Raw genomic sequence first — 10,620 nt, 5'->3', positions numbered from 1 at the left:
AGTCTGGTAAGATTATCTTTATCTTGCTCAATTACTCCTCTACATCATTATGTTTATTAACTTCCTGTCTTCCCACCACCATGTTGTAGAGTCCTCAAATAAAGTTCATTAATATTTTCCTCTTTAAAAATTTACATTTATAATGTTGTCTTTAGATTTTGCTTTGTTCAATATGTGTATATTTCTACTCACATGTTCACCTTTTGAAATTATCCTGAGTCTCTGTTTTGGACCTTTCTCTCTGTCTTGATATCTCTTTCTCCTTGTTTCTTTCCATCCCCTTCTTTGTCTTTCTCTTCCCTCTCACACTGCTTCCCTCATATAAATTGGGAATTACTTTTATATGTTAAAAAATTTCACTTTAAGTTTACAATGAAGAAGGTTTTTTGAATATTCTCCTAAGTTTAAAGTCTGTTGTGCATAATGGTAAGCCCTTTCTTGCCTGTATATACTCTTCATTTTATGGCTGATACTATCTCTTCATTAATTTGACACAAAGAACTTTGAATATTATATATATGGTTATTTCTTGTAAGATCATCGCTTGATAAAACAAGAAAATTTTTATTTGCCACATTTCAAAATATTGATATGGCAAGCTTTACTTATTGTTTTAAATAGGTTGATTTAGTGGGCACTATACTATGTTTACATAATTACATTTTTAAGAGGTATAAACACCACTGCACTCATTTCTTGTCTGTTCAAGAGTTATTTTCTTGTTTCTTCTGATAATTATTCAATTCATTTCTGCATATTTGTAGCAGGCCCTATACTGTCCTACACCTCTTCCCTCAGTGCTTCTTTACCACTTGATCTGCAGTTGCATTTCTAACTGTTAGTCCTCTTACTGGAAATAAGACTCATACACTTTGCTCCCTGGCTGACTTCAAATCTCTTCTCATATTTACATTTGTAATAAATACATGGCTATGTAACTTACTATAGCTTTCTAGAAATTAAATTTCTAGTTGAAAATATAACAATATTTTGGCGAAAGAATATTGTGTGCTTGTTCTCTTGTTGAGAGCATGATGTTTAAAAAAATGAAAATGTAATTAATATTCAGCTTCCTCAGTATGGCAATCAAGATATAATCAAAATACTCATCAGTTTCTACTGAGTTTTCGACTGCATTCATTCTTTTTTTTAGGAATTTCATTAATAGAGTTGATTTTTTGTTATTGAGTAAAATGCAGAATCCTCATTAGGTCATGTGAAAATATTAGGAGAGTATGTTAGTTCAGTGATTTTGCATAGTATTTTGTAGTATTTGCTATTTTTTTCTGAGTTAGGATTTCAGTGATCTTACACAACACATTTTCCTTTAAATGAAGAAATGAAAAGAATGTACACATAGGATGGATTGATTTGTTGAAGTAAGATTGGATGGATGGGAGTCAAGGAGAAAGTAAATGGAATATAAAGGAAAAGTTCATGTAAAAATAAATAGAACAGTGATAAGAAAGGAACAAGGAAAATGTAGCCATATGAAAGATTTTTGTTGTTGTTACAATAATACATTATTCATAAGAAGTAGGCTGGATTAGACCTTTGAGTCATGGTTTACTATCTTGTGTGTGTGTGCATATGTGCATGCATGTGTGCTTATGTGTGTGTGTGTGTGTGTGTGTGTGTGTGTGTGTGTGAGATTGAGAGTGTGTGTGTGTGTGTGTGTGTGTGTGTGTGTGTTTGTGGTAATAGGAATCAAATGCCATATGTTTTTAGCTGATTTTTTTTGCTTTAAAATGGTTTACATATGTTCTATCAAACATTGGGGGTATCATATTCATGAATAAAAATAAAATAATAGAAGTTATTAGAATCAGTTAAATTTTTAGAGGAAATAAAGAATAATGTATCCATACGCATTTAGAAAGAAGATTTTATGTGCTCATAAAACTATAATAATGAAACCCATTTTATTTTATTTTATTTATTTATTTTTTGGAGGTCTGGTCGTTGGGCTTGAACTCTGGGCCTGGGTGCTGTCCCTCACCTCTTCAGCTCAAGTCTAGTGCTCTACCACTTGAGCCACAGCACCAATTCTGGCTATTTTCTTTTTGCTTATGTGGTGCTGAGGAATCAAACCCAGAGCCTCATGCATGCAAGGCAAGCGCTCTACCAATGAGCTACCTTCCCAGCCCCAGATACCCATTTTAAATATATACACTAGTTAAAATTTAAAATACATACAAAAATATAATTTAAAATTCCATCTACTTAGAGTTGGAAAAATAATATTCTCTTTTGGGTATTTGGACCAAACTTCATTTTGTAATCAACTAAATTAAAGTAAACATGAGTCCAAAATTGATTTCATGTATCCCTTAAAATAATGACTTCAAAAAAACTAATACCTAAAACTCAAAACCAAATTAAAGATCTCTAAAGAAATCTACAATGAACAAGAAATTTATCATATAAGACACTAGATAAAAATGTAGAAAGACATCTTTCACTCACAGTTTGGCAGAATGAAATTTGCAAAAGTGGCTATTTTACTGAGAGCTACTATACATTCAATTTTAATCCACTGAAAATTTCAGTGTATTTTTGTAGGAATATAAAAATTAATACTAATCCAAAACCAATGGGAAACTCTGATAACCCTAGTTGAGACTAAGAAGATTCTTCTCTGAATACAGCATGGGAAAAAATGGTTCTGGGATGTCTTGCCTGGGTGAGGTGGCAGATATCTGTGATGCCAGCTCCGTAAGAGGTGGAGATTGAGGAAATGAGAGGTTCTGGACAGTCCTATGTGGATCTTAGTCACAACAGTGCTGCATGCTTATAATCACAGCGGTGATGGAAATGTATCCATTTGTTTTCTTTGCCATTAAGTGAAAACTTATCTCAAAAATACACACAGCAAGGGGGTGGGATGGTGGCTCAGTGATAGAGTGCTTGCCTTTCAGTCATGAGGTCCTGGGTTTGATTCCTCAGCACCACATAAGCAAAAAGAAAAAAGACAGAAGTGGCGCTGTGGCTCAAGTAGTAGAACGTTAGCCTTGAGCTGCAGAGCTGAGGGACAGCGCCCAGGCCCAGAGTTCAGGCCCCAGAACCGGACTCCCCAAAAATACACAGAACAAGCTGGGTGTTGGTGACTTATGTCTGTAATACCTGGTATTCACCAATCTGATATCTGAGCAATTCAGTTCAGAGACAGCCTGGACAGGAAAGACATCAAGCAACTTATCTACAATTAACTACCAAAAAAGAGCTGGAAATAGCACTGTGGCTCAAAGTGGCAGATTACTAACATTGACCAAAAAGCTCAAGAACAGTGTGGAGGAACTGATTGCCCAGGAACAGCAACAAAGTAGAACAAAGACAAAACAAAGCAAAAATAAAAGCAAAACCTCCTAATTCACAGAGTGGAAGAGACATAGTGGGCTTGGGATGGAGTAACATTACCTTCCAGTCTTCATTGTGGGAATCCTCTACTAAAATAGTCTATCTCACACATGACTTAAAGTAGAAGGGCTAAGAAAATGAGGGCAGGAAGCAAAGTAGCTTGGATTCAATCAATAGCATCCTCTGAAATCCCAGATATGAATATGCTTCAGCACAAACACAGGAAAATACTTTACCTTTGGAGAGAAACAATGAACACACCTATATAAAATTTGTTAGTAAAACTAAGGTGAGAGGATTCAGGTGGGCAGGACTTTGGAGCCAGCTACATCTCTAAACTTTCATTTTAGCTTTGGGTAGAACCACAGCTCAACAGCTTCCAAGGAGGAAAATAATGGACAAGAGAAGATTAAATTGTGAATTGATGGTTGATTTGGGAGAAGGCAAAATCACAGTCTTGGTAAGAATTGTGTGAGGCTCCCAGGCTCAGAGCCCTAATAGTTTCATTGAAGATTGTATTTAGCTTCTGTGCTGGAAAATGAGTGCTTAATATATTAAATTCTACAGTGACATCTCTCAAAAGCCACTCAATAGCTTAAAATTGTCACTCAGAAGAAATGAAATGAGAACCGTGACAAATAACCACAAGTTTAAGTTAAACCCACTCAGCAAAGAAGTCAATAAACCAACAATCACCAGACTGAGAAAGAAGTCAGAGACACCATCAAATTCCAAATAGTACATAAGAAATGTATCTTAAATACCTAGGAATAAATGCAACCAAGGAAATGAAAGAGATCTACAAAGAAAACCATAATTTTATGAAAAATCAGAAGACATAGAAGGAAAAAAAATCTTCATTGGCCATAGATTGGGAAAAGGACTATTGTGAAAATATCTGCATCACTCAAAATTATATACATATATATATGTTTTTAGATATTATAATATGTATATTAAAAGAAATCCTTATAAACATACCAAAGTCATTTATCATAGAAAGAAAATTCAATCCTGTTACTGGTACAGAAAAACAGACTCCCCTAAGCCAAAGAAATCATGAGCATAAAGAGTATTGCTGGAGTTATTATGACACCATACTTCAAATTATATACGGAGCCCTAGTGCAAAGCCAGTATTTTACTTGCCCAAACAAAGAAGAACAAGAAGACCAACAGAAAAGATCAGAAGACCTCAAAATGAGTTTGACACAGGTGCCTACTGTGCAAACACACGCAAGTGCAAGAGCCAGCAGGAAGATGGCAGAGGTGTAGGTGGACCTAATTGAGCTCTCTCCAAGAAAGCAGTTTTCACACTTCAGGGAAAAATGCATTACTGGAAAATCACACCAATTGAGCCGTCATAGTAGAGATTCTTCCCAGTGAGGAAAAATTCAGGCAGCCTGAATGAGAAGACAAATTGGAGTACAAGCTGTTGCCAGTGGCAGCTGCAGCAGTGGTCAGACAAACTGGTACAAAGTCGCCGGAGGCTGAGAGTGCTCATCTCTCCCCTTCCTGTAGTGGGAACTGGATGAATAGGAGTGGAAATCAACATTCTGTTGGCCATTCAGGATTGCAGATCAGGACAGTCTGAAAAGCCAAGGCAAACCATGAGCGTACCACAAACGACACCCACTCTTTCCCACAGAAAGGGCTATGGAAGGTAGGCCCTCCCTACTGCCACCAGAGAAGAACGCCATATTTGATACTGGCATAGATCCTGCCATACTAGCCAGCAGATAACTAAGGCTGAAGAACAGTGACTGGGCACCATTTTTCATCAGGGCAAAGAAACTGGACCTGTGAGAGTCACCTCCACTCTGAGGAAGGCTTCCCTGCACAGGAGGAGAAAACTACTCACAGAGCCAGGGCTGAACAACTCTGGTGAGCCCAGAGAGGCAGCCCTCCTCCTCTGTCGGAAACAGCCAAACCTACTGCTTAACCTGCTAGAGAAATTACAAAGCCAAAAACCTGTAAAATCTCACTAAAAATCATTTAAGAAAAGGGGAACAGTCTATAAAAGCCCATAGTGTCTCCACCTTGGACCAAACAATGGGCTATCCAAAAATGGGCGAACCAAAAATGTGTTACCCCCATCAGATAAAGCCATTGATTCCAACCAGCCCCAATCCCCAAGCACTCAAGGTCACTCTCAGCAACGAAATAGAGAAGCCAGCCACCTCCTCTCTGTATTACATGAAAAGCTGATCTTGTGGCCACTAAATTAGTCTGGAAAGAAGGCCACAAAGATCCCAAGCCTGTAACTAGAACTTATTTCTTCCCATTCAAACAATCTGATTTGGGGTACCAACCAAGCTACAAGAAAAACTGACTACTGCAATACACCATCAAGAGGTGTAGTAAAAAGAGGACTCAGGGGACACACAAGATTCCCCCAAATAAGTAGTATTTTTCTTCCATATATATATATATATATATATATATATATATATATATATATATATATATATTTAAATTTTGTTTTTAAACTATTTTCACTTTTTGTTAATTCATTTTCTTTTCTGTTTCTTGTGTTTTGTTTTTGATTTTGATTTTTCGTGTTTGCTTTTTATACAAGCCCATTTGGTTTTTTCTTCCTAAGTGCTGTTCTGTTCATTCCTGGAAATACAGCCTATGGTGATTACTGGGCTTTCTCCTTAACTGTAGGTACTTGATTCCAAATATAAATTGATTACCCAATTCTCTACTGCACATTCTTAATATTTTTAACTTTAGTATTATTACTTCATATAATTAAACTTTATCTCTTTATTTTTTAGTTTTTAAATTTTCCTTTTCTTTTTTTCACTTCTTTCTGTTTCTTCTTTTTTCTTACTCTGAATGTAAGTCCTAATATTCTTCCTTCTGTTCCATTTCTTCTCTACATGACTTTACTCTGATTTTCTCCTGCTGATTATGTTTACATTTCTCAATCTATCCTCTAATTTCAGCACAACCCATTTTCCATTGTTCCTGGTCCTTCACTCCTTCTTTGTTTTCTTTACTCTGTTGCTCCCCAGTTGTAAGACATTAAGCTAGACTAAATCTGTAGTCAATGAGACTATACCACAGTGTCTCATGTTGCTATCCTTTTGGTCCAAATTGCTTTAAACCTCATAACACACTTGTTCATTGATTAGAACTATATATAATACCCACTCCTGAAACACAATGAATAGAAGAATAGCTATCTATGATGGTGAACATGTAAAATCAGTGTAAATACATGGCCCAAGATTGGATTTGTCTTAAAACTGTGCTCCATGTTGGTAATGGGTCTACTTACATATCCAATAAAGTGAGATAGAGTGAAAACACCTATCCTTGACTGTGAACCTCCAAAATCTAAGCAACATAGGGCTTTATGTTGCTGCTTGTTTTAAAACTGTGTTCTGGTGTGGAATTGGCTGTACTTTTATTTCCTAAAAAGCACAGCTGTAGTGCAAACACCTATCTTTGATTGTGAACTTCCAAAGTCTGTGCAATAGAGGGCTCTGGGTTCAAGCTTGCCTTAATATTGTGTTCTTCTGTGGAATAGGAGAAACTTTCAGTTCCAAAAGAGGAGAGATAGCGTGAAAATACCTAATTTTGAGTATGAACCTGGGAAGACCACTGAACTTAGGGGCTCCAGATTGGTGCTTGTTTTTTTTTTTGCCAGTTGTGGGGTTTGTGTGCTCTGGGCCTGTGTGCTGTCATTAAGCTCTTCAGTTCAAGACTAGTGCTCTACAAAATGAGCCACAGCAGCATTTCTGGATTTCTGGTGGTTAATTGGAGATAAGTGTCTCACAAACTTTCCTACCCAGGCTGGCTTTGAACCACAATCTTCAGATCTCAGCCTTCTGAGTAGCTAGGATTACAGGCATGAACCACCAGTACCTGGCTGGTGCTTGTTTTAATATTGTGATCTGGGGTGGAAGTGGATATACTTTCATTTCCAAAAAAGTAGATATATAGTGAAAACTCCTATCTTTCTTTGTGAACCTCTAAAATCTTTGCAACCACAGGGCTCTGGGTGGTGTGTCTTAAACTTGTGCTCTGGTGTGGAAGTGGATATACTTTAATTTCCAAAAAGGAGAGATACAGTAAAAACATCTATCTTTGATTGTGGCCCTACATAGTCTGTGCAACCACAGGGCTCTTGTTGAAACTTGTCATAGAGTTGTGTTGTGGTATTGAATTGGTTATACTCTCATTCCCAAAAGAGGTGACATAGAGTGAAAACACACATTGTTTGTTATTAGCCTCCAAGGTCTGCACAACTAACGGGCTCTGCATTTGTCCCTGTCTTAAAATTGTGTTCTAGTAAGGTGAATTTTCTTTCATTACCAAATGGGAAGAAAAAGCCATGGGAACACAAGAGAAAAATGGCAAGTCAAGGAACCTCATTGCCCATTCAAGTCAAACAGGCAACAGAGAAGTTAATGAAAAATCATGAGACTAGTTCTCAAAATGTTCTACAAACAATACTGCTGAATAAAAACAGTTTGGGACTCTAGTAATTTTGATAGTAGCTTCAAAAGTCTCCAGGCTTGCAGTGCAGCGCAGCACCTTTCTTCATTGGCACTTGTAAGCACTGAGCCCAGCCTAGGGTAACCCCAGACTCTCTGCAGGGCATAGAGCCTCCCTGCACTGGCCTGCATAAGCAACCCACCCAGCCTGGGGTGGCAGTGGCAGCCAAGGCAGGGCAGTGGCAGCAGCAGTGGCCAAGGAACCTAGCCTCCCCATCCCCGTGCCTCTCTCTCCTGGTCTGAGGAAGCAACACAACTCAGTTTGGGGCTGTGGTAATCATGGCTGAAGTAGCAAAAAAACTTCCAGACTTGGATTTGGAGGAAGATGGCAGAGGAGAAACTGGAGGCTAAACAAGCTCATGCATAGAAAGTAGATTTAGTGTTCCAGTGAACAGTCCTAGCCTAGAGAATCACACCAATTGTGCCATCACAGTTCAGAGAGTTTGGCCAGAGAGGGAAAATCCAGGCAAAGAGACAGATCTGAGCACTTGCTGGTAGATGCTGCTGCGGAGGCAGCAATGACAGTGACAGTGGCCATAGCTTCCATACTAACAGAGAAAGTCCAGGACAAAGTCATCAGACGTGGTGGGCGAGTGAATTCTACGCACTATCAGCAAGAACTGACAAGGAGAAAATATATTCATCCTGCAGTTCGCAGACCAGAGACAACCCAGGAACCAAGACTCTGGCATGAGTAAAACTCTGACATTCTCACTCTTCCTTAGGGAGCAGAGGAGGGAAGGCCACCCATCCCCCACCTCAAGAGATCTCCAACTTTGATACTGACAAAGGCCCAGCTGAGCAGCTACTCCAACTCAGGCCTTGGAAAGAAACGAGAGTCATTTAGTAGGTCACAGGAGGCTGACTTGACCTGCCTGACTAAGCTCCACCCTGAGGAAAGTCACCCCGCCAAGGTGGAGGTAGCTCAGCTCCCAGAGGAGAGACTTTTTCACTGGGTAAACAGAGCCAGAAGCTGCCCCTACCCATAGTAGCCTGGACGAAGAACTGAAACTCAGTAAACATAAACCCTGAGATTGGCTGCAGGCTGGGCTCTGTGAGTGTCTCCCAAGCCTGGCCCTCAGAAAAGCTACGTTTGCTGAAAGGCCTTAACCCTACCCAGAAACTAGCCTCATCATAGCACTTACAAATTAGAGGAAGCAGCCATCTCCCTCTTTTGTGATACTCAAAGCAGATCTCTCTGCCACTCAATTAGCCTGGGAGGAGGATCACAAAATCCTGAGTAACATAGAGCACTTTTTTGCCTGCTCAAACAAAATGACTTAAGAAACCAATCAAGCCACAAGAAAGCTAAACACCACAAGCAAACCAGAAACTCCACCAAGTCACTGGTTAAGGACATAGGGGAAAAACACAATATTCCCCTCCCCACCCCCTCAAAAATCAAAGAAAGTTTTTTCCTACCTTTTTTTAATTTTATTTTTTTTAATATTTTTCTATTATTTTTTCTTTCATAATTTTTATTTTAGGTGTGTGTGTGTGTGTGTGTTTGTGTGTGTGTGTGTGGTGTGTGTGTGTGTGTGTGTGTGTGTGTATGTATGTTTGTGTGAGTTTTAAAAAAAACCTCTTTTGACCTTTTGGTAATTTTTTATTTATTTTTTTCCTCTCTTTTTTTATTGTGAAAATACTGTACATAGGGGTTACAATTACATGGAAAAAATAATGAGTACATTTCTTATCAAGCATTGTAGCCTCCTCCTTTGTTTCCCCTTCCCATCCCTTCCCATCCTTCCCCTGCTCCCCCACCTCATCCTCCCCGCCCCCGCACCCCCCCGCACCAAAGTTATAAAGTTCATTTTCGACGTAACGACTTGTACATCTCATTTTTGCAATGGGTCCACCTGTATCCCTATTTAAAGGATTTGTTTTTCCCCTTCCCATCCACAAATTATACCAACATCAAATACAGTGAAAGCAGGGGTTATACTGTGGGGGAGGAACATACAAAGCAACAAAGAAATAATCTTGTAAATGTGTTAGAAACAATCCCATGAAAGAAAAAAAACATTTGAATACATATCTAAGGGTTCATTTCCCTAACATCACTTTATCTGACCTTTTCTGCTTGACAAAGACATATACTAGATATTGCAAATAAGGGAAACCATGGGACCTATGTTTCTTTGGGCCTGGTTTACTTCACTTAATATAATTTTTTCCAAGCCTTTCCATTTCCTAACAAATGGGGAAATGTCATTCTTTCTGATGGAGGCATAGAATTCCATTGTGTATATATACCACATTTTCTTGATCCATTCATCTACTGAGGGGCATCTGGGTTGGTTCCATATCTTAGCTATAGTAAATAATGCTGCAATAAACATAGTCGTGCTGGTAGCTTTAGTGTGGTCTTGTTTGTAAACATTTGGGTAAATGCCCAAAAGTGTGATTGCTGGGTCATAGGGGAGCTCTATGTGGAGTCTTTTGAGGAACCTCCAAGTGGTTGAACAAGTTTACACTCCCAACAACAATGCAGTTAGGTTCCCTTCTGTCCACAGCCCCTCCAACATATGTTGTTATTAGAGTTCTTGATTTTAGCCATTCTAACTGGAGTGAGGTGATATCTCAATGTTGTGTTGATTTTCATTTCTTTTATTGCTAGAGAGGTTGAGCATTTCTTCATGTGTCTATTGGCCATCCTTCTTTCCTCTTCAGAGAAGTTTCTCTTTAAATCTTTAGCCCACTTAATTATTGGGCAGTTGTTCTTTGAGGATTTGTTGTTGGGGGACTTTCTTTCT

Source organism: Dipodomys spectabilis, unplaced genomic scaffold (assembly GCF_019054845.1).
Source record: "Dipodomys spectabilis isolate Male_0828 unplaced genomic scaffold, ASM1905484v1 ptg000173l, whole genome shotgun sequence".
Taxonomy (NCBI): Eukaryota; Metazoa; Chordata; class Mammalia; order Rodentia; family Heteromyidae; genus Dipodomys; species Dipodomys spectabilis.
The sequence above is the reverse complement of the archived record's forward strand: the minus strand, read 5'-3'. Positions refer to the sequence as shown.